The following is a 25,841-nucleotide window of genomic DNA, read 5'->3' on the forward strand; positions in this document are numbered from 1 at the left end:
CTTTTTCCCTTATATTCAGCAGGGGCATGTTTGCCCCTGCTAAAACGCCGCAATCCCGTGGCAGAACGGGGGTCCTTTACCCCCCAAATCCCCCCCTGCAAAATCCACGACCAACTTGGTCGTAGATTTTGCTGCTCATGGAGGCAGAGCTTTCGGCTGTAGCCCTGCCTCCATGCGCGTCTATCAGCGGCGGATCTCCGCCTCTCCCCGCCCCTCTCAGTGAAGGAAGACAGAGAGGGGCGGGGAGAGGCGGCGATCAGCGCTGATAGACCCGCTGAGAGGCAGGACTGCAGCCATTAGCTCTGCCTCAACAGGAAGCACTCCCCGCAAGCACGGAGGGGATTTGGGGGGTTAAGACCCCCCGTTCTGCCGCGGGATAGTGGAGTTTTAGCAGGGGCAAACATGCTCCTGCTGAATATAAGGGAACAAGCAAGTTTTATCCTCGCTTCAGACTCTCTTTAAAGGTAGGAACACACTAGGCAGAATCACATATGAGTTTTCCATAACATATAGTAGACAACGCATAGGCGATTCTGCTTAGTGTGTTCCTACCCTGAATGGGAACTGAGCACTAAAGAACATCTCTGTACTCTCATCCGCAGACTACATCTCCCAGCATGCATTGAGAGAGAAACATTACCAGGAAGCATAACATGCGGTTAAGTTTCGGTTGGTTCCCAGAGAAAGTGGCGCATCCCATACTGGTCGGGGCCAGAGGAGCAGCATTCTGTAGGTAAGTAGTAAGGCTCACCCCAACTACTGCCCCCTAATGGTACACTGCTTTATGAACCTCCCTTATGGGGAGATTATTATTATTATTATTATTATTATTAATTGGATTTACTGTATATAGCGCCAACATACTCAGAACCGTACAATAAATTAGGTTACAGACAATGAAAATAGGGGAGACAGTCAGCACACAACAGACAATAAGCAATAGGGTACACAATGCCAGATCATAGACTAGAGCAATAGTCTCAGTAATTCAGGTTCATGTTATTCTGTGAGCAGAGTGCACAGATACACAAGGGGGGAGGGCCCTGCCAAAGGCTTACAATCTAAAGGGACATGATAGGAGGGAGCTGGGGTGAAGTATTGTAATATTGTAGAGAATTGCTGGTGAATTCTGGTAAATTCGATTTGATTGCTTCACCCTTATATTGATACCCTTTGAATGCAAATTGACGCAGGGGCGTAACAATAGGGGATGCAGCCCCTGCACCCGAGCGGGGCACAGGGCCCTTCTAGGGCCCGCTCAGAGACGTTTTGGGGGACAGGAAGGGTCACAGCATGAGGGGAAAGATGTCCACACATTGGCGGGGTGGAGGGGCGGTATCCCCCTCACCTTGGGCTCTCCCCTCTGCACTCCCCTCCTGCATCAATAATCAGTGGCTGGCAGCGGCAGATACACATACCTCCATCCATGCGCTGGAGGTTCTGATGTCTAAGTGTCTGATGCTACTTCCTGTTTAAACAAGAAGTAGCATGAGGCACTTAGAGATGGACCTCCGCGGTGCATGGAGGTATGTGTATCTGCCGCTGCCAGCCACTGATTATTGATGCAGGAGGGGAGTGCAGAGGGGAGAGGCCAAGGTGAGGGGGGGACCATCCCCCCTCCCCGCCGATGTGTGGACATCTTTCCCCTCATGCTGCATCCGCGACCCCTCCTGTCCCCCAAAACGGCCCTAAACGGGCCAGGGGGGGGGGGGGGGAGGGCCCGATCCAAATTTTTGCAGGGGGCCTGTGGTTGTCTAGTTACACCCCTGAACTAACGTCAGACGATATACATAAGATGCAGTTGGATCATGTGCAGTCATATGGAATGAGACACACACAGGCAATTCTCACAGACATTGCACTGCGGGCAATTCCACAACCATTAATATAAAAACTTCCATACACGTGAGTGGTGTTTGGAATTTAATGTTACTAAAAACTCTGCTTTCATTTCAGTTTGCAGCCAGCTGGAAGTTTCTAAACTTTGACGGTAAGCTCAAATTGCAACCATGGCAACAGTGCTCTTGTAGTACAGATCATAACAAACTTGTCACTCATTTTTAACACCTGGAGTAATCCACTGACTGGTGGCGAAGTCTGACATTCCTATCCTCCAATGTATGTTAGAAACACAATGGACTGTCTGTGTTGTCCAGGTGCATAAAGAAACAGGCAAGCAGTGGTGCAGCTAGAGACTGAGGGCTCCATAGCAATATTTGAATGGGGCCTTTAGATCTAGGCACTCTTGAGCAATGCCATCTGCTTCTACCCTATGGATATGAGTTGACTGGGCTATTTACATGTCCATGCAATGTACTGTGTATGGTCCATAGGCAATGAGACAAAGTCAGAGGGTGGAGAAACAAAGGGAATGTTAATAGTGAATACGCATGCATGAAAAAAAGGGCGCCAAGAAAAAAGGGCCCAGCTGGATAATGAAATGGCGGCGGTTGATAACAAAATCTGATAACGATAAACATTGTTGTAAAACTTGGTTATCGATAAATACAGTTTTAAAACAGACGACAGATAATAACGAAAAGATATTAACGTTAAAAATTGTTACGTAATTCAACAGTACAGCTTAACACAACCCTACTCTCACACAGAACCCTCCCTTGGTGGTGCCTAACCCTAAACATCCCACCCGGTGGTGCCTAACCCTAACCACTCCCCTGGTGGTGTCTAAACTCCTCAGTGGTGCCTAACCCTAACCACTCCCCTGGTGGTGTCTAACCTCCTCAGTGGTGCCTAACCCTAACCACTCCCCTGGTGGAGCCTAACCCCCTCAGAGGTGCCTAACCCTAACCACTCCCCTGGTGGTGCCTAACCCTAAACATCCCCCCCGGTGGTGCCTAACCCTAACCACTCCCCTGGTGGTGTCTAAACTCGTCAGTGGTACCTAACCCTAACCACTCCCCTGGAGGAGCCTAACCCCCTCAGTGGTGCCTAACCCTAACCACTCCCCTGGTGGTGCCTAACCCCCTCAGTGGTGCCTAACCATAACCACTCCCCTGGTGGAGCCTAACCCCCTCAGTGGTGCCTAACCCTAACCACTCCCCTGGTGGAGCCTAACCCCCTCAGTGGTGCCTAACCCTAACCACTCCCCTGGTGGTGCCTAACCCCCTCAGGGGTGCCTAACCCTAACCACTCCCCTGGTGGTGCCTAACCCTAAACATCCCCCCCGGTGGTGCCTAACCCTAACCACTCCCCTGGTGGTGTCTAACCTCCTCAGTGGTGCCTAACCCTAACCACTCCCCTGGTGGAGCCTAAACCCCTCAGTGGTGCCTAACCCTAACCACTCCCCTGGTGGTGTCTAACCCCCTCAGTGGTGCCTAACCCTAACCACTCCCCTGGTGGAGCCTAACCCCCTCAGGGGTGCCTAACCCTAACCACTCCCCTGGTGGTGCCTTACCCTAAACATCCCCCCCGGTGGTGCCTAACCCTAACCACTCCCCTGGTGGAGCCTAACCCCCTCAGGGGTGCCTAACCCTAACCACTCCCCTGGTGGTGCCTTACCCTAAACATCCCCCCCGGTGGTGCCTAACCCTAACCACTCCCCTGGTGGTGTCTAACCTCCTCAGTGGTGCCTAACCCTAACCACTCCCCTGGTGGTGCCTAACCCCCTCAGTGGTGTCTAACCCTAACCACTCCCCTGGTGGTGCCTAACCCCCTCAGTGGTGCCTAACCCTAACCACTCCCCTGGTGGTGTCTAACCCCCTCAGTGGTGCCTAACCCTAACCACTCCCCTGGTTGCTATATAATGTGTGTATTTTCGCACAGGTTATCAAGAAATGCAACATAGGGCCAGTGCACACCGAAAAGCGATAGCAACATCGTAAAACGCTCAGCACTTTTAGAAGTGATTTTTCTAAGCGATTCTAGGCATGTGCCCAGAGACTTTCTATTTAAACCTAGCGATTATAGGAGCGTTTTTGTGTAGGGATTTTCTATTTTAAATACAGTAGAGCTGCAAGTACAGGTTTTGTATTAAAAAAAAACGCTTGGAAAATTGCTCAGAGCGATTTTTCACTTTCCTATAGTTAAAGCGGTATAAGACCCTGACACAATATTCAATAAAAACATGTTTTCCTACTTTGTATATGCCATATGGTTAGCATATTTGCTTTTGTGCATAAGTATTATTATTCATTTAGAAATTATACGTTCCTAAAGTACACTTATTTTACTCTGAGAGCTGACTTTGCATTTTATTTATAACTGCTTTATTCATCCTCTAACTTAATCAGAAAGCATCAGAGAGCATTTATGCTTGTCTGACTTTGTTCAGGGGACTTGGCAGTGTGAGAAAGGCTTTGTTTACATTCCTCACGTGATACAATTAAACACAAGATAACATTATGTAAAGTTTGGAAGCGGCCAGCTCTGCAGGAAGGGAAGATTCTAAAGCCGCATCTACACACGTAGATGCGGCCGCGATGCTCCTTATCAATCGAGCCGCTGATGCTGCTCGATTGATAAGATCCAACAGGACGGATCTTGCTTCCGCCGATCCCCTGCTCGCTCCCCGCGAGGGGACAATGGCAGGGAATCGAGCGGAAGATAAGCGGCGCCGGCGGGGACGAGCGGGGAATCGAATGCGGCGCACGCGCGGTGAGCGGGGACTCGGCGGGCACGCGCGGGTACGTGGAAGAGGCGATCCGGCAGCTAATCGAGCCGCCGGATCGCAGCCTCATCTATGCGTGTAGATGAGGCTTAAAGCCTGTGTTAACCCTTTGAATGCAGTTCTAGTAAAAAAAAAATGCTGGTTGTATAAAATATGCTGTAAATAATCTATTAGAGCAAAGTAGAAATGCTGGGTTTCATTCCGCTTTAACATTGAGGCTGAATTGCCTCAAAAATCAGCAGAAATGCTGCAGGACCTGCGTTTGCATTTGGGAGAAAATCACATCGCTCTGGTGTGCGCCATCCCATTCAAATACATTAGCCGAGCGCTTTTGAAAGCACTTAGAAGCGCTCTTGGTGTGCACCAGCCCATAGAAAGTGTTTTAGGATAAGGTGATCCATTACAACCTTGAACATGCCCTTAGTGAGTTTACACTCGATAAGGTGTTGTGCAACACCAACTGTTCTGGTTCATGCATTGATTTGCACATTGTGCGCTGTGTTATGAACAAGGTGCAATGCATGCGTGACGCATTGCACATTGTGCGAACTTAGCCTGATGCCATCTTAATGAGCTAGACAAAGCTTAAGTACAAAATAAATGAAAAATAACTTTACGCCCTGCAAGTGGGAGGCTCCACACATCACCATGTTGAGTACTATCACTTTTATCACTAGATATAGATAATTCCGTTGTGATAAGTAGCTATAAAGTTATTGGCGAATGAATGGGAGGATCGCTGACAGGTGAAAATTGCTCAGGTCAAGAAGGGGAAAAACCCCTTAGTAGGAAAGTGGTTAAAGGAATTAATCTGAATCTCATGGTAAATGTGACAAACACCCGCTAATCCAGTTTTACAATGCCACAGCTGCCATTCAGGTCTCATGCACTACATGCTTCTGATGGCATATACATTGTGAGCAAAGTAAACATTTACGATTGGATGTTGTGCCCATATAGGATACAATCTCGATTGTAGGCACAATTGGTAAAAATTGTAGCCTCCCGCGCCCTCCGCGCATGTGCAGTACCACAGAGCCTGCAGCTCCGACTTACTGTGCATGGGCAGGTGGGCTGGGTCAGCTATTGCGTGACCATGCTGGAGGAAGAGGAGCTGCGCGGCCCCGATATGATCTTCTGGGGGGCCATGCTCAGCGACACGGGACAACGAAGTAGCGAGAGAAGCCTCAATAGGATCCTGGGGCTTCCCTCCCTTTAGATAAGTATCTAATTTTGTACCCGAGCTTTGGCTTTGGGTACTCTTTAAATGTCCCTACATGAAAATACATCAATTGACCGTTTCCTTTATCTCCCTGCACTCAGAAGTTGTATTCTGCCTGGAAAACTTTTATGGTTATAATTTGCTTATCAGTAATGTAACACTGTTGAGCTGTATCTTGACACTGCTGCTGTTGTGTTCTATCTTATTATTTATATTGTTTATATCACATTATCTATTTTGTTTACCTTAACACATTTCCCGGGCATGACCCAGTCCTCCGTGGCGAATAAATTTGATTCTGATTCTGTTTAGAAAAATGAGTAAAATTCAATATGGCTCTCTCTATAGTCACCAGGGCCAGATTTGTATCTTTTAGTGCCCTAGACCAACTGTAAACTTTCTTCCACCTGAGCACCATGGTGGGCACCATTCCACCTGAGCGTGTGGTGCCCACCGGCTTCCTGAGTGTAGCCACGCCCCCTGCAGAAAAACATCACTGTGTTATCTCTATGCAACATAATGAAAACACCATGGCAGTTTACTGCAGAGGGCGGGTCTACACACCCAAACTCGGCAGACATGGAGGGATTCAGGAGGAAAAGACTCAGCAGGTAATTATAACTTTACAGTATATTAGCAGAGGACCCATCAAATATGTGGAATTTGCACTGGAGGTCCCCTTTAAGAGTAGAAAGTTGGTTGTGGGACTTTCTCACGCAAACATCACCGTCAAGCATGTCAAGCACTTTCCACGCTGATCTTATCAACCCATGTTCTTGTCATGCCTCTTCGCCCGCACGTACTTCATGTTGTGTCGCTGTTGATACAAAAACATCAGATGTTATCAGCTTTCATCATTGACGTATACTTTAATCCAGCGATTCTAAAAGAAACATGGTTCCATCCTATTGTGAGTTTATGCTTTAAAGTTTGAAGTAAAAAACTTCATAGTTTACCCATTGCCTTATCTCTCATTTCCTCCAAAAGTGATTATACAAACTTTCCCCTAAACTTTCGCAATTATGCCCATACATATTTACTATTGTAAAATCAATGGCTGTTGGGTAATCTATTTATAATTTTGTGTAATTTTCATGTAATTTTGTGCCGATTTTAAAGGATACCCCAGGTGACATGTGACATAATGAGACAGACATGTGTATGTACAGTGCCTAGCCCACTAATAACTAGGCTGTGTTCCTTTTTTTCTTTCTCTGAAAGAGTTAAATATCAGATATGTAAGTGGCTGACTCAGTCCTGACTCAGACAGGAAGTGACTACAGTGTGACCCTCACTGATAAGAAATTCCAACTATAAAACGCTTTCCTAGCAGAAAATGGCTTATGAAAGCAGGAAAGAGATAAAAAGGATCAATAGTTCATAGATTTTAGCTCTGGCATACTTCAATGAATGTGTCATGTGTCATTTCTGCCGCCAGGACGTGAAGCTCGCGTCCGGGCGGCTGCTCTGCTGCTGTGCTGCGCTTCGGCGCGCTCCCGCACGCGATCGCGGGCACGCCCCCGTGCTGTCCCCCTGTAGCCCTGTGATCAGTGAACGGGAACATGGTTCCCAATCACTGATCCGTGTCCCCAGCAGAAAAACCCAAGCGCTCTTACAAGAGGCTTCAGTCTTTCTGCACCTAAAGTTTTCTGCGTCCCCCTTGTGCTTCCGGTTAGCAAGAAGCACAAGGAGGAAAAAAAGAACTCAAGGTGGCCAAATAGTAAAACTACATCTACATATTTTTTACATTACAATTTACCCATATAATAACATTAAAACATTTTGTTTATTTCCCACACCAAAATATTACCCAAATAAAATGTTTAATGGCAAAAAAAAAAAATACAATTTAAAAAAAAAAAGACATAAATTAGTTACCTAAGGGTCTGAACTTTTTAAATATGCATTTGAAGGGGGTATACCACAAACATTTTTTAAATTATAAGCTTGTAAATAGTGATGGATGCAAAACGGAAAAAATGCACCTTTATTTCCAAATAAAATATTGGCGCCATACATTGTGATAAGGACAAAATTTAAATGGTGTCATAACCGAGACAAATGGGCAAATAAAATACATAGGTTATAATTATGGTAGCGTGGATTATTTTAAAGCTATAATGGCCAAAAACTGAGAAATAATGAATTTTTTCCATTTTTTTCTTATTAATCCTGTTAAAATGCATTTATAAAAAAATGATTCTTAGCAAAATGTACCACCCAAAAAAAGCCTAATTAGTGGCAGAAAAAACAAGATATAGATCAATAAATTGTGATAAGTAGTGATAAAGTTATTAGCGAATGAATGGGAGGTGAAATAAGGTGAAAAATCCCCGCGGGCTGAAATGGTTAACCCTCCTGGCGGTATAAAAAAATACGCCAGGAGGCAGCGCGGCAGTTTTTTTTTAATTTTTTTTTTTCTATATCATGTAGCGAGCCCAGGGCTCGCTACATGATAGCCGCTGCTCAGCGGCATCCCCCCGCCCTCTTCGATCGCCTTCGGCGATCTCCGATCAGGAAATCCCGTTTAAAGAACGGGATTTCCTGGAGGGCTTCCCCCGTCGCCATGGCGACGGGCGGGATGACGTCACCGACGTCACTGACGTCGGGTCGTCATTGGGAGTCCCGGGCCACCCCTCGGCGCTGCCTGGCACTGATTGGCCAGGCAGCGCACGGGGTCTGGGGGGGGGGCCGCGCGCCGCACCGTATAGCGGCGATCGGGCGCGCGGCGGCGATCGGGGTGCTGGCGCAGCTAGCAAAGTGCTAGCTGCGTCCAGCAAAAAAAAAATTAAACAAATCGGCCCAGCAGGGCCTGAGCGGCACCCTCCGGCGGCTTACCCCGAACTACGTTCGGGGTTACCGCCAAGAAGGTTAAACATAAAATAAAAACGTGGAATATCTTAAAAAGTCATTTTTAGGAGAAGGAAGATAGATACAATAGTTTATTTCATTAGTTTATTTTCGCTTCGGGTGTCCTTAAAGAGCATAGCCCCCATACATGCTATTGTCACCAACATTTCTACATATGTTAAGTACAATAGTGGGTATAAGTAAAAATAAAAAAATTAAATTTTCAAAAAAGACCATGTAGTTATGGAGAAAATTGATTTTAAATATTCAAAGGAAAAATGTTTTTTTTATACTGGCATTTTCTGAGTTTAAAAAACATTTTTCCTTTGCATGTTTAAAATCGATTTTCTCAAAAAAAAAAAGTTTTTTAGTTTATTTTTATTTTTTTTTAACTGTACCCACTATTCTCCTTAACATTTGTAGCAATTTTGGTGACAATAGCATGTATGTCGGCACAAAATTATAAAAAATTAGGCGAAAATGTGAAATTATGGTTCCTTATTACATTGCAGCCTAAATTAATTAAGATTTTTAACCGAAATTTCGCATTACGATTTCACATTGTCATAACGCACTTCAATGCGAAATTTGGGCTCATCGCTACCTCCAATGGCTTTCGCGTAAGTCTGTTTCCTGTCGCTGAGGCAGGGGTCACATTGGGTGAAATCTCAGGTGTTTTGCTGCAATGCGAAATTGCACATGAAAATGCAAGTGATGCTTTCCTACGGGGACCCGGCATTTTCAGGAGGCATCTGCAATGCGGTATAGCATTTTTTTTTTTAAATACAACCTGCACTACTTTTCCACTCAACGCATGGGACTCCAAATTGGGGTTCACTGGCCACTGTAAAGAAATGCCTGTGCTCAACTGCAAACAAAATGGAAATATTGTGTAGCAAAGCGCTTGCCAGGAATCATCTGTGTCTCCTCCAGACATAAATGTGATATTTGAGAATGTACTTATTAGGGTGGAAAGTAATTGTCCATTTTCACGCACCCCCCCCCCCAATCCCCCCTCTCCCAATCCCCCCCTCTCCCACACACACACACACACACACACACACACACACACACACACACACACACACAAATACACACACACACACACCACACACACACACTACACACACACACTGAGACACACACACACACAGACACACAGACAGACAGACACACACAACACACACACATACACACACACACAGACACATACACACACAGACAGACAGACAGACAGACACAAATACACACACACACAGACAGACACACACACAGACACACTTCCTCCCTGCCTCCCTCTCTCCCACTTCATCCCTGCCTCCTCTCTCCCACTTCCTCCCTGCCTCCCTCTCTCCCACTTCATCCCTGCCTCCTCTCTCCCACTTCCTCCCTGCCTCCCTCTCTCCCACTTCCTCCCTGCCTCCTCTCTCCCACTTCCTCCCTGCCTCCCTCTCCCACTTCCTCCCTGCTTCCCTCTCTTTCACTTCCTCCCTGCCTCCCTCTCTTTCACGTCCTCCCTGCCTCCCTCTCTTTCACTGCCTCCCTGCCTCCCTCTCTCCCACTTCCTCCCTGCCTCCCTCTCTCCCACTTCCTCCCTTCCTCCCTCTCTCCCACTTCCTCCCTACTTCCCTCTCTTTCACTTTCTTCCAGCCTCCCTCTCTTTCACTTCCTCCCTGCCTCCCTCTCTCCCACTTTCTCCCTGCCTCCTCTCTCCCACTTCCTCCCTGCCTCCCTCTCTCCCACTTCCTCCCTGCCTCCCCTCCCCCACTTCCTCCCTGCCTCCCTTACTTTCACTTCCTCCCTGCCTCCCTCTCTCCCACTTCCTCCCTGCCTCCCTCTCTCCCACTTCCTCCCTGCCTCCTCTCTCCCACTTCCTCCCTGCCTCCTCTCTCCCACTTCCTCCCTGCCTCCCTCTCTCCCACTTCCTCCCTGCCTCCTCTCTCCCACTTCCTCCCTGCCTCCCTCTCTCCCACTTCCTCCCTGCCTCCTCCTTCCCACTTTCTCCCTGCCTCCCTCTCTCCCACTTCCTCCCTGCCTCCTCTTTCCCACTTCCTCCCTGCCTCCCACTCTCCCACTTCCTCCCTGCCTCCTCCTTCCCACTTCCTCCCTGCCTCCCTCTCTTCCACGTCCTCCCTGCCTCCCTCTCTTCCACGTCCTCCCTGCCTCCCTCTCTTCCACGTCCTCCCTGCTTCCCTCTCTTCCACGTCCTCCCTGCCTCCCTCTCTTCTACGTCCTCCCTGCCTCCCTCTCTTCCACGTCCTCCCTGCTTCCCTCTCTCCTATGTCCTCCCTGCTTCCCTCTCTTCTACGTCCTCCCTGCTTCCCTCTCTTCTATGTCCTCCCTGCTTCCCTCTCTTCTACGTCCTCCCTGCTTCCCCCTATTCCTGGTTTTCCCTGCCTCCCCCTCCTTTTTTCTCTTTTTCTTGTCATTTCTTTCATCCCATGTATTCCTTTCCTCCTTACTCTTCCTTCCATTCTTTCCTCCATAGGTCTCCTTTATCCTTTCAGCTCATTTTCTGACAGTGTCACTCCCAAGTCTAATGATGGAGGATCCCCGGCATTACCAATTACTTTCCCAATTCCAATATTTGGGAAAAATGTTTCTTCTTTTTATGTGAGTATATTAAATATTGCAAGTTTATTACTGTTTTATTTTATTCCTCATCTTTGTTCATACCTATTATGAATTTATTGAATCGTTTGTTTACATAGTGCTGTGTGTGGCAACATTTGGCAGTGATTGGCCCATCATGATTGAAAGTGTGTACCAGGCTTCAGTGGAGAGAGTTTTCATAATTCAAATACTATTTGGTTTATCAAAGATTTAAAGTAGTTCTATGGTGGGTTTAAAAAATTCTACACATTCCAAAACACATCTTCAGATGTAGACAGAGCTCCCACCAAAATCCTGGTGACTGGTTGAATATGAAGAGTGTACAGTTGTTTGGAAACCAAAATAAAAGTAAAATGAATAAACACATTCCGAGGACAGACACCAGCAGACTCGTAGGATGCTGGCGGCCTGTAGAAGAAAATATAAACTGTACAAACTACGTGACTGTTATGCTAAAAAGTGAAACTGCACCATCACAATGCATGACCAAACTAACGATACTCTCAGAGCGCGGAACCTTGTGACTCCTGCTTTAACCTATGATCAGTCTCAAACCAATTCATATGCTCCTGTGGAGCTTCTGCTGAGTTCTATATGCTGTTGCCCAAGGGCCATCTGGAGAGAAGGCCCTATAAGGTACAATAAAATAAAAGCGTATACTCTTTATTAATTAAAATGATAGTACATGTGTATGTTTTTTCGCCTTCCTCTGGATCAACAGGGATATGTGAGGGAGCAGGCTGGTGTACTTTGTTCTCTGGTTGAACTTGATGGACGTGTCTCTTTTTTCAACCTAAATAACTATGTGTTGTTAACGTCAGTCAAGGGGAAAAGTACTGGCGGGGTCCTCGTTGTTCCTTCACCACTGGTTATTATATGGAGTGGGTTGTAACTATCAGGTCCCCCAACAACATCTTGTGTAATCGGGATTCACACAAGCAGTCGTCAGCAAATGCTGGTGGAGCAAAGGATGAAACCTATACTGTATGCTAAGAGGTGTTCATATGTATATACAGTGTCTAACCATCAATATTCAACTAGTTTCACCCCAAAGGGCCATGTCAGGAGTTCTAATGTGCCAGTGTATCTACAATATATACAATAACATCCCCCACCAGGTTACATCAACAAAACCCAGCAATAACCCAAGTCCAACTTCGGCTATTGCTGCCAGGGATTTTTACATATGAGCACCTCTTACAATATAATATAGGTTAGTGCACATACTGTGTGCGGGACTATCAGTAGAAATGGCCTGACCCTCCGATTTTCGGTTCGCGAACATCTGTGAAAGTTTGGTTCGCGCGAACTTCCGCGAACCGCAATAGTCTTCAATAGGGAGGCGAACTTGGAAAACTAGAAAAATTTATGCTGGCCACAAAAGTGATGGAAAAGATGTTTCAAGGGGTCTAACACCTGGAGGGGGGCATGGCGGAGTGGGATAGACACCAAAAGCCCCGGGGGAAAATCTGGATTTGACGCAAAGCAGCGTTTTAAGGGCCAAAATCACATTGAATGCTAAATTGCAGGCCTAAAGTGCTTTAAAACATCTTGTATGTGTATACATCAATCAGGGAGTGTAATTAAGGTACTGCTTCACACCGACACACCAAACTCACTGTGTAATGCACCGCAAACAGCTGTTTGTGTAGTGATGGTCGTACTGGACTGGTGCGTACCATGGCTAGAGTACAGGTCGTGGCGGTTTTCAATCCCATATGGTCGCCGGGTCGAGGTAGCTGAATGACAGAACAGTGACTGTCCAGCTGATCAAATTTAGTCTGTCCACAATGAAGCAACAACCTTATTATCTTGGGTGTGCCATCCCCCCCCCCCCCCCGCCCGATACACTCATATAGCCGGCGGTCATTGCTTCATTGTGATACACAAGCCCCTTCACAGCGGCCTTAAAAATTCAGCAATCCGCCTGGAGTCCTGGACCCTATTGGTGATGGCGGAGAAGGCAGTCAAGCGGCCTGCAGGCAGAGATGCTGCGTGGGGACTGGGGACCAACTTAGTCTTGGGGCAGGCAGTCACACAGCGTGCAGGCAGAGATGCTGTGTGTGGGAACTGACTTAGTCTTCGGGCAGGCCTGACCGCGCTTTGCAGACCAGGCATCCGTGGTCAGATGGACCCTTGACCCAACACTGTGTGCCAGAGATGACACCACTTGCCTTTCAACATCACAGTACAGTTTGGGTATCGCCTTTTTTGAGAAATAATTGCATATCTTCCACTGCGGTGTGTGGATTTGCTTTTGTGTGCTTATTTCCCTCAGGTGGTCATCCCATTGCAGTTTGTGCTTTGTAATCATGTGCTTTCGTAAGGTAGTTGTCCCTACGCGGGTCTTGGTCTTTCCACGGCTCAATTTTCGGTGGCAGAGAGTACAGACGGGATTGCTCTCATCTGAGGCAGACACACAAAAAAATATCCACACCTCTGAGCACTGGAGTGATGGCACTTTGGTGGTGGCGGCCGACTGAGTGTTAAGTGGGGTGCCAGAATCAGAGCAGGAGGAGGAAGATATGTCTCGCTTTCGTGCGGAAACTGAGGAAGATGAGGTGTTCTGTGTTAAATAGTCAACTACGTCCTGACAATATTGGGGGTTGATGGCACGTGCCTACTTCTGAACACTGTACTTTGGTCGAGGGCCGCATGAAATCATGACAGCACGACCTCGAACAGACCTGCCAGGTGGCCTGCCTCTGCCTTTTGTTTTGTCCATATTGGGGGGGATGAAGTAAAAGGTATGCACTGACTTGACTAATACAATGTGCAGTCAGTCACACAGGTGCAGTTAACAGGTATGCACGGAGTGGTATATCACACTGCGTGCGCTCACATAGGTAGGTGGGTGCACTGAAGTGAACAACAGGTAGTAGGTATATGCAGTGATGGGTATTACATGTGCACCTGTCACACACAGACAGGTACCGGACAGGCACAGTGACACTGACTGACAGGGCTGTATATAATGCAAGTCGGCCACAAAAAAAAAAAAAAAATAGATCACAAGAACAAGATTAGCTCTCAAAAGAGCTGTTGAGGGGTGCTTTTTTTAGCAATAACAATCAGCCAGGAGCAAGCTAACAAGCCTATAAGAGCCTAACCAAGCTCTCCCTATGAGAGTCTGCAGCAGCTCTCCCTTCCCTAATTACTGCAGGCACACGAGTGCCTGCCTTTTATAAGGGGGGTGGGGCTCCAGGAGGGAGTGTAGCCTAATTGGAGGGCCAAAGTTGACCCTCATGGTGCACTATGGGGGCGAACCGAACTTCTGGAAAAGTTCCCGGTTCGCCGCGATCGCGAACCACGGATGTTCGCCGGAAACCGTTCGCCGGCGAACCGTTCGGGCCATCTCTAGTTATGACATTGATGTGGGGAGGTACACATTCTTGAAGAGATGCATCTTGAGTATTTGTTTGAAGGTGTTGAATAATAGGGCAAGCCTGGTGGGTGGTGGAAGGGATTTCCAGAGAGTGGGGGAAGTTCTTGAGAAATCTTACAGTCTTGCATGAGAGTAGGAGATGTGTGGGTTAGCCAGGCAGAGGTCGATGGAGAATCGTAGAGGGTGGCAGGGGGTATGTCTGTATGTCTTTAGACTATATTAGGGGCATAATAACGGATTGTTGTCAATCATTCTCCACTCTGGTTAGAGACTCTATGCCACATGACCTTCTTGTGGACAATTAGACCTAATTGGACCTTGCCTTGTAAGGGATTTTCGCCTTCCTCTGGATCAACAGAGATATGTGAGGGAGCAGGCTGGGGTCTTTTTTTAAGCCAAATAACTATGTAACTATGTAACTATGTTTCATCCTTACTGCCCAATAGGTAAAGTTCCATAGTACATGGGCACCCATGTTCACCGCCCTAGTTTCAAGTGTTTCAGACTTCACCGCACTGCAGGCTGACTAGCACAGCAGGTGCACACCTCTCCCAGCTAAGTAAACCAGGTTGGAAGCAAAAACAAAAAAGGTAAAACTTCATGATTGAATTAAGCTTTCCAAGGATTCTACATTTTTTTTTTTGTATTTTTGCACTTTCATTAAGCACTTTTCAAATGCAATGAGGGCTTTTGCTAGGAATAATATATGCAATTGCAAAAATAAATAATAATAAAAAACAAACAAAAAAAAACACACGCAAACCCATTCTGGTTCTGCAATTACATTTGCGTTTTGTATTATGAAAGAAGTCTAACCGGTGCCATCAGGACATATTCACAATATACTTCCTCATCAGGTGAACACCTTGTCCTGATCACAGACTGTAGGATCGCCATTGCTCTGTACAACTACCAGGACATCCAGTGGACAACAGGCGCATCCAGCGGTGGCAATGAGATTACTGGTCACTCCGGCATTGGTAAGACAATGGCACGTCATACATCTAGCATAGGGCTTCAGATGGATTTAGAACATTTATTTGGCACAAAACCTTAGTGGGGGATACTATGATGAAATGTGATGCTCTAGTGACCGACCCTATCCTACAGGCAGGGCCAGAGCTACCCTAGGAAAAATCGGCAATTTCCCCAGGGCCCCAGAGCCTGTAGGGACCCCCAAGTTGTTCCTCCCCATCTTAACTGTTGCTCCCCAGGGACTCTGCAGAGTCTGTTAAGTTGGGAGGTGATTGGGGGAGGGTCAGCAGCCAGCTCAGGGGCCCAGGAGGGAAATTTGGCTGCAACAAAGTCTGTTGGGGGTCCCTAGGCTAATTTTGCCCTAGGGCTTATTGTTACTTGAACCGGCCCTGCCTACAGGTGGGGTGGACCCAAGTATAAGAGAAATGTACATACTGATATCCCCCCCAACATTACCCCCCCCCCCCCCTCCTATTAGTTTTGGTGTGGTATCTCTTCCAGTAATCTACACTTAGGGCCCAAGTTTGTTAAAAATATCGTAACATTTTAAATATATGTGTTCACATACTTATAAATGGTACATTTTTTTCCCAGGGGAAGATGCACTATAAATTTCATTTCTCCTTTGTTACTGTTGTTTACATTTGCCAGGGACATAACTAGAAATCACAGGGCCCCCCTGCGGAACTCTGGATAGGGCCCCCTCCTGCCATACTCCCCACCCCTTCTTACACCCACTTTCTGCACAGGTAAACTGAGAACCAATGTTATTCAAATGGCTAGTGCGCACTTGAATGTGTTTTCCCCATGCAGATAAAACAGACAGCAGTGAAGCACTGCACACATTTTCTCTATCAATTACATTAGCTTCTGTGATAAAATGTGCATATTTTCCCACATACCGACACACATGGTGTGCAGAAAACGCACACAGAAAACCGACCGAGGAGTGTGCTCCCAGCCTCAGCATATTACACTCGCTCTGTCCTGATAAAGAGGCGCCCAGGTGTAGATAAAACAGTAGCAAAAAAAGGAAAAGATGAAGTGGCAACACATTTCACAGGTCACAGCCCACTTCCTCAGGCCAATAAAATTACCAAAATAGAAACAACCAAGAGTATTAGGCACCTAATATGCCTCTTTAGCCCTCTTGTGCCTTTATGCCACCGGCTAAGGTTGGAAGGGTTCCTTTCTGGCCTCACATGGTTGACACCTTGTGAGAGCCAGTCAGTTTTTTCTACCAAGGAGATCGTCCGTACCCTGTCAAGGTTTGGACACCCCGAGAGGAGTCGGGTTTGCTGTCTCCACCTGCTTCGAGTGGTTAGTTGCCGCTAGTGCAAGCCACCTTTGTGAGTAACCCTTTTTGCCTGTCTTTTCCCCTTATATATAACTAACATGCTACGCTATCTGGGCTCCCGTTGTCTCTGTATCTTTTTTTCTATAGGGCAGGTATGTCAAACCGGTCCTACAAGGGCCCAGGTCCCACTCCTCACACATTTTTGACACAGCTTAAATTACCTCATGGGACTGAATCAGGAAAGGTGCGGTCCATCAGGTAGAACACATTCCTTTCTTTCTCAGTCCATCCTAAACACTGGCATGGATCTGGCCCTCCAGGCCTGGAGTTCAACACATGTGCTATAGGGTGTCAGGACAACCCCTCCTCCCTCCTGTTAATGACATTACTGCCCATATATGGACTGCTGATCGACATTTAATGTCGGAGGTACAGAGGGTGCAGCCACTCATCAGGGTGCTCTTCAATCAAGTTCTAGAGGATACTGGCGTGGAATCATCAATTAATGGTATGTATTTATGGTTAATTTAAAATAATACAGTTTTTTTTTAACCTGTGCAGTGGCCTTTTATTTATCCTTTTGTGAAAGAAAAGTAAGGGGTGAATAAGTACCATTATACCCAATTTACCGGGGGAGGGCTCCTAAATTCCACCATTACTCCCTCCCCAGTCTTGAAAACCAACATTTGTGGCAGTTGTTGACTCCACCTCTAAGCATAAGAAGAGACCCTTGTCTTTCACATAGACAAAAGCTTTATGGGGTAAGGGGCAAGCACCCGTGAAATGCGTTGTCAATGTTATGTGCTGGAATAAAAGACCTTTTTCAATAAACTGGTCCAAATTCTTCAAGAGAGGCAAGATTACCCCGCTGTAAGATTAATCCGCTGTTTATAAGGTTAACAGCTTATTAGCCTATCTTTTATGCATTGGGCGGCTCCACCCCTGTTTTAAGTGCATGATAGTTGGGCAGGTTGATCCACCAGTTGGATCTGAACCTGTTATCAGTTGGTTGCTCTACTTAAATAACTTGCTCTACTTACATAACATATGTATTGCACTGTCCACGTTTTGATTTTAGGGATTTAGTAATAGTAAAAAAAAAAGCAAAAATCCTTCTTAGGATTCTCCATTTTAACTGTGTCTATCTTGAAGCCAAAAGGAATGTAATTTCCTCCCTTACTCTCCTCTGCCTGATTGTATATGCATTGCCCGCCCTCCTCCCAGTCTTCAGCCACTCCCACCCAGCTCTGCAATAGAAAGTGTATTGTCTCAGTATGAGAAATATTGGCCAATCGGAGAGGAATAGAGGTGTGGGAGGGGAAAACAGGAGGGAAAGAGGCTTCAGCCAATCAGGCTGCATTAGTTAAGTCTGTGGGTACAGTAGAAAAGCAAAAAAGGACAACCCAGCATGCCCTGCAACTTCCTTTGTGCAGCAACGTACCAAATAAGAGTCAGGTAAACTGGGGAATGATCATTTATAAACAAGAAAAGTAATAGAGATTTTAACTTTTGGATTGCCTGGTTAGCATCCTTATTACATGTTTACCAGATAAAAATAAAGAATTGATTTTTGATTTTATGCCCGACAGTTACACTTTAAGATTCTGCCAGCTAATTAAAGAGACTCTGTAACAAAATGTTGAGCCTTATTTCTTCTATCCTATAAGTTCCTATAGCCAGGGACGGATCAAGACCAAGTTGCGCCTGGGGCAAGGTCAGGTTTTGGCGCCTAAACTGCCATTAATTTTGCCGCCTTTTTAAGAATTCAACAAACTGCGCCTGGGGCAAGATACCCGCTTGCCCCCCCTAGATCCGTCCCTGCCTATAGCTGTTCTAATGTGCTCTGGCTTACTGCAGCCTTTCCTAGTTGCACAGTGGCTGTGTTATCTCTGTTATATGATCTAATCTTCTCTCCTCTGTCGGGTCTGTCGGGCTCAGGCAGTCAGGCTGGAATGTGCTGTGCTGCTTGTGATTGGATAGAAGCTATACACACCCTCTCCACTGCACACTCTGTATGACTCACACACTGAGCTACTCTCTGCCTATCACGTGCTATGTCTTTTGTTTGGAAACACTGCATAAAAATGGCAATTACAAGCCAGGATTGCAGCAGGGAGTGGCAGAAACAGCACAGAAGGGCCCAGGAGAACATAATGAATAGAATGGTATGCTTTTTATTGTAAGAATTTTACAGTACAGATTCTCTTTAATGTTTTTTTTCCTTCAATGATTTAGCTTGTCTCTCTTCCTAATCCTCGTAGAAATTTGCGTGTTTGGAAAAATCTTCGTCAGCGCTTATTTTGACATTCTTTTTCATAACTGTAGCTTACTGTACAAGCAAAAGTGTCTCAGAATGCGGGCCTACGCCGATTGTTGTTCTAGATGTGTCAAGTCTTACATGCGGAAATACATTTGTGATCTTTAATACCCACAGAAGGTCTTATCTACGGCAGACGGTGTGTGTGTGAGAAAATCGTTACCTGTTAAATGATTTACACACTGGCTCCAGTAAGACTGGCAGAAAGGAATGAAGACAGATGGGAGCGTCCCCCCTATTTATAGACGAGGCAGAGGCACTGGAGCCAACAGAAGGGCGACCGTCATACAATGCTGAGGACATGCTGCACAGGTAGGGTAAAGACACCGGTCACATAGCATCTGTCAGCATAAGGGGTGCATTTATTATTTGGAGGAGAATCATGCTTTTACCACTTTTAGTTTTTTTACATTTTTGAGACTCTTTTGGAGTGATCTTCATAATGTGCTATTTTTGTTTGAGGGCCCGCTTCCACTATCGCGAATTTGCATGCGTTTGCCGCATGCGAATTCGCCTAGCCAATACACGTGGATGGGACTGTTTCCACTTGTCAGGATTCCTTTGCGTTTTTCTGTGCTGAAAAAAATCTGCACGGGAGAGCCATCAGAATTCGCATACCGCATACCGCTATGCGAATCGCATACAATGTATTTAATAGGGAATTCGCATGCGGTATTGGTATGCGAATTTTCATGCGATATCGCCTACGATTTCGCATGGAATCAATGGAAAAGCACACAGGCACTGCCATGGTTAAATTCGCATACATCGTCATCGTATGCTAATACGCATGAAAATTCTCATATAACCGCATGCGAAATTTGCATCAGCATGCAAATTTTTACCGCGGTGATTCCCACCGCACAAGTGGAAACGGGCCCTAAGTGAAATTCCACATCAAATTTCACAAACACGATTATACCTAATTAGGATTTCAAAATTGATTTGATTTCACATAATCCATTTGTTAAAAAAAATCGGTGCGTAATTATGGTTATGTGCAAAATTAAATACAAATTTGGCAGAAATTTTGCATTACAATTTTGCATCATGTGAAATTGCGATTATGCAAAATTAAAGCTCAATACTATCCCTTTGAACATCCAGGCGGTTCATGGTGACCCAGATACACTGGGAATCTCACTAATATTAAAAATGTGAAAATTTGGATGTTTGTTACTCAATAACACAACAATGGCTGAACCTATACTTTGGGTGCTAATCTGGCTACCTATACTAGCTACCTTACTTTGGGCGCTAATCTGGCTACCTATACTTGGGGCTAATCTGACTACCTTACTTTGGGTGTTAATCTGGCTACCTATACTTGGGGCTAATCTGACTATCTTACTTTGGATGTTAATCTGGCTACCTATACTTGGAGCTAATCTGACTACCTTACTTTGGGTGCAAATCTGGCTACCTATACTTGAGGCTAATTTGACTACCTTACTTTGGGTGCTAATCTGGCTATTTATACTTGGGGCTAATCTGGCTACTTTACTTTGGGTGCTAATCTGGCTACCTACGGTATACTTGAGGCTAATCTGACTATTTTACTTCCGGTGCTAATCTGGCTACCTATACTTTGGGCTAATCTGGCTACTTATATCTGGCTACCTATACTTGGGGGAGCTAATCTGGCTACCTATACTTAGGGGTACTTATACTTGGGGAGCTAGTCTAGCTGCCTATGCTTGGGGCTAATCTGGCTACCTATACCGGGGGGGGGGTTATCTGGCTACCTAACCTTGGGGGAGCTAATCTGGCTAAATATACTTGGGTGGTTACTGGGGGGATAATCTGTCTACCTAGCTAACAATACTGGAGGGTAATCTGTAACCTGTACCGGGGAGGAGCAGTTGAAAAAGTCACGGCCAAAAATGGGCGCAATTGTGATTTATCGATATATGTAAGCACAATTGTTAATTATCAATATGTGTGGGCGCAATCATTATTTATGGTAATATAGAAAGCCGTTACGCTATTTAGCATGCAGCTGCAATTGCATTGAAATTTATCGTATTATTGTTAGCAGGGATCAGGGGGTGTTAAGGTTAGGCACCACTAGAGGGTTCTTAGGGTTATGCTAGATACACACCATACAATTTTCTGGTAGATCTACCTGCCAGATCGATTATTTCCAACATGTCCAATCTGAATTTTGATTGATTTTTCGATTTTCCGATCGTTTTTTAATTGTTTGTCCGATCTTTTTTATCGATTTTTGGTCAGTTCTATGAAAAGTCTCTAAAAACGATCAAAAAAACGATTAAAAAAACATTTGGAAAATCAAAAAATCGATAAATTCAGATCGGACATGTTGGAAATAATGGTAAATCTGCCAGAAAATTGTGTGGTGTGCACCTAGCATAAGGCACCACCAGGGTGGTTTTAGGGTTAGGCACGAGATAGGCAGTTCTGTGTGAGAGTAGGGAGAGGTTAGGTTATAGTTAGGTTCAAAATTATCGGTAAGTTTACCAATAATGTAATACCACAATTAAATTGTTATTTACCATTTTTGATATTGTTTTTGTTATTTAACATTGCGCTTAAATTGTTATTTACCGACATTGCTAGTAATATCGTTATTTAACATCGAACCTAAATTAGTTTGAGACTTTTTCAAATGTATGAACTGGGGGGTTACCTATACTGAAGGGCTAATTTGGCTACCTAGGGAGTAATCTATAGGGAGTAATGTTAGTGGCGCTCACTGTGTCATTTGGGAATTACAAAAAATCACTGCAGTTTGGGTGGAAGCAATAAACAGACCCTGAATTACAGGCAGAAAGGAAGAAATGAGGTAATCAATAGAAGAATATATTCCCTGAGTTTACCTAGAGCAGAGAGATGTCCGATTGTCCATTGGCTTCTCCCCGCACCCAGACTATATGCAACCACAACACATGTACTCATGTGGGCTGCCATTTTTTTTCTGCTGTCTGGCAATGTATAGTAAAATCATGTGCACACTCCTCCTCATCCTATGGCACTACAGCAGGGGCAAACTCAGGATCTGTAAAGGGGGGGATTCCTGAAAGGTCTCCCTCAGCCTCCCACAATACAGTATATTATGGACATCATGCTGGGTAGACACAATGCAATTTCCTGTCTAACTGACAGGATCCGACAATTATTTCCTAAATGTCCGATCTGCACTAGATCGACAACGGGATCGATCAGGAGCAGTTTGGATAGAGATAATAATGAGGACAGCTGACATTGCTAAAGAAGAGGAAAGTGAAGCATGCTCCATGCTCTGTACACACTGTTGCTCCATGCTCTGTACACACTGTTGCTCCATGCTCTGTACACACCCTGCTGCTCCATGCTCTGTACACACTGTTGCTCCATGCTCTGTACACACTGTTGCTCCATGCTCTGTACACACCCTGCTGCTCCATGCTCTGTACACACCCTGCTGCTCCATGCTCTGTACACACCCTGCTGCTCCATGCTCTGTACACACACTGCTGCCCCATGCTCTGTACACACACTGCTGCTCCATGCTCTGTACACACACTGCTGCTCCATGCTCTGTACACACTACTGCTCCATGCTCTGTACACACTGCTGCTCCATGCTCTGCACACACGCTGCTGCTACATGCTCTGTACACATGCTGCCGCCCCATGCTCTGTACACATGCTGCTGCTCCATGCTCTGTACACATGCTGCTGCTCCATGCTCTGTACACACTGCTGCTCCATGCGCTGTACACACTGCTGCTCCATGCTCTGTACACACCCTGCTGCTCCATGCTGTGTACACACACTGCTGCTCCATGCTCTGTACACACACTGCTGCTCCATGCTCTTTACATATGCTGCTACTCCATGCTCTGTACACACGCTGCTGCTCCATGCTCTGTACACACACTGCTGCTCCATGCTCTGTACACACACTGCTGCTCCATGCTCTGTACACACGCTGCTGCTCCATGCTCTGTATACACGCTGCTGCTCCATGCTCTGTACACACGCTGCTGCTCCATGCTCTGTACACACGCTGCTGCTCCATGCTCTGTACACACACTGCTGCTCCATGTTCTGTGCACACACTGCTGCTCCATGCTCTGTACACACGCTGCTGCTCCATGCTCTGTACACACACTGCTGCTCCATGCTCTGTACACACACTGCTGCTCCATGCTCTGCACACACGCTGCTGCTCCATGCTCTGTACACACGCTGCTGCTCCATGCTCTGCACACACGCTGCTGCTCCATGCTCTGCACACACGCTGCTGCTCCATGCTCTGTAAACACACTGCTGCTCCATGCTCTGTACACACGCTGCTGCTCCATGCTCTGCACACACGCTGCTGCTCCATGCTCTGTACACACGCTGCTGCTCCATGCTCTGCACACACGCTGCTGCTCCATGCTCTGTACACACGCTGCTGCTCCATGCTCTGTACACACGCTGCTGCTCCATGCTCTGTACACACGCTGCTGCTCCATGCTCTGTACACACACGGCTGCTCCATGCTCTGCACACACGCTGCTGCTCCATGCTCTGTACACACGCTGCTGCTCCATGCTCTGTACACACGCTGCTGCTCCATGCTCTGTACACATCCTGCTGTTCTATGCTCTGTACACACACTGCTGCTCCATGCTCTGTACACACGCTGCTGCTCCATGCTCTGTACACACGCTGCTGCTCCATGCTCTGTACACACGCTGCTGTTTCATGCTCTGTACACACACTGCTGCTCCATGCTCTGTACACACACTGCTGCTCCATGCTCTGTACACACGCTGCTGCTCCTTGCTCTGTACACACACTGCTGCTCTATCCAAAGTCAACTGTAGCAGGGAAAGTAGGGGGCGGTGCTGTGAGCTGCAGGACGCCTGCAGATATTCTGGTGTCTCTACTTGTGCCTGTCCCCAGACACTGCACCGGCCCTGGTCTGAGGGGATTCTGGGCAGCCGACCCCGACCACCCCCCCAGCCACTCCCCCCCCCCCCCTTACGTTTGCCTAAGCTACAGTCCTATTTGTTAGGTACGATGTTTTCCCATTTCCATCAATGGGGCTGTACACATCTGATTTATCAACTGCCCACAGCTCAAAAAGGTGCAATAGCTTACACTGCTTATCCATTGCCACTTGCCTACTAGTGCTTATGATGTGCAATACCTCAACTTAGTTATTTAGCCTCAAACGGTTCTTCGTTTTCAAAAGCTCAGTTACAAACAATTATCATCATCCCTTTAGATCATACATGTCAAACTCCGGCCCGTGGGCCAAATTTGGCCCTCATAGCCATTAAATTTGGCCCCCACGTAGTTGCCCCACTTTACATTATATTTGCCCCACTCTAGATCACCAGGTAAGCCATGTGGGGAGGGAGGGAGGTGGGAAGCATTAAATATTCTGGAACTATGTAGGGGAGAGTGCTGGTCTCTAATCACCAGGAAACTGTATAGGGGAGGGATGACCACTAGGCACCAGGGAATTGTTTAGGGGAGGGTGGGAGCTTCTAGACACCAGGGAACTGTACAGAGGTTGGAGGGGGGCCATAAGACACCAGGGAACTTTATAAGGGAGGGAGGTGGCCAGTAGACATTGAGGTTGGCCCACGACTAGGTCCCAGTGTATAATTTTGGCTCACTGTGTATTTGAGTTTGACACCCCTACTTTAGATTGTAAGCTCACAAGGACAGGGCTCTTTCACCCTTTTGTTTATTGGAATTTGTTATACATTCATTCAAATTAATTGTATCACTGTAATTACCAATTCTGTATTTTATACCAATTCTGTATTTTGTACCAACTTTGTATCTTGTATATTGGTGTACACTAATGTCTGTATTGTTTCATATCCAATGTCTGCTTCTTACTTTGTACAGCGCCACAGAATATGTTGGCAATTTATAAGTCAATAATAACAATCAGCATTTTGAGTTTAATTAACCTTTGAATACTGTATACTGAGCACCATGGTAGAATTAAAGAAAACCTGAGGTGAAAATGAACTGATGAGTTAAACAATTGTACCTATCCTTCTACTGCTAAAAATGACTTTTTTTTAGAACCCCCCCGTTGTTCTTCTTTTTAAAACCTGTAAAAGTAGTTGGTTAATTGTTTTATTGTCTCAGTCTTTCACCCAGTCTGTCAATGTTCCCAAGCTAAAATATATGAACTATTTTGAATCTATCCTCTGCAACCAGAAGTGTTCTCTGCCAGGAAAGAGTTTATGACTGTCATTTCTTATCAGTGAAGGTTATGCTATAATCTGACTAGGACCCCAATAAAGAGAAGCTGTCACTTGCATACCTGTATGTTTAACTTTTTCAGGCTGAAAAAAAAGAAAAGGAACACAGCCTAGTTGTTTGTACATTTGTCACAGCACATAGATATGTTTATCTCATCATTCATGCCACTTCAGGTATACTTTGAAGCAATCCGGAAGCAAATAAAAAAAAAACATTCCTATGGAGAGGGAAGGCTCTGGGTCCTATAGAGCCATCCTGTTCCTCTCACGGGCCCCTGGTTTCAGTGCTGTCACCGTTGTTCAAATCTCCCGCCGGGGGAGGCTTTGGAAGT

General features: G+C 46.1%; 1 protein-coding gene across 4 annotated transcripts in view; it reads left to right on the forward strand.

Annotated features, from left to right (window-relative positions):
* Positions 1 to 713: 713 nt before the first annotated feature.
* Positions 714 to 25,841, forward strand: part of LOC137523078 (sushi, nidogen and EGF-like domain-containing protein 1) — a 53,444-nt gene continuing 28,316 nt past the window's right edge. For 2 of the 4 annotated variants that reach the window (XM_068243277.1, XM_068243280.1), the window contains exons 1-5: positions 714 to 733; positions 1,957 to 1,990; positions 11,188 to 11,312; positions 15,555 to 15,677; positions 19,404 to 19,598. The gene's annotated coding sequence lies outside the window, so the exon portion shown is untranslated. The remainder of the gene's footprint in view (positions 734 to 1,956; positions 1,991 to 11,187; positions 11,313 to 15,554; positions 15,678 to 19,403; positions 19,599 to 25,841) is intronic. The other 2 variants (XM_068243279.1, XM_068243278.1) reach the window with 2 other exon arrangements.

Source organism: Hyperolius riggenbachi, chromosome 6, assembly GCF_040937935.1.
Source record: "Hyperolius riggenbachi isolate aHypRig1 chromosome 6, aHypRig1.pri, whole genome shotgun sequence".
NCBI lineage: Eukaryota > Metazoa > Chordata > Amphibia > Anura > Hyperoliidae > Hyperolius > Hyperolius riggenbachi.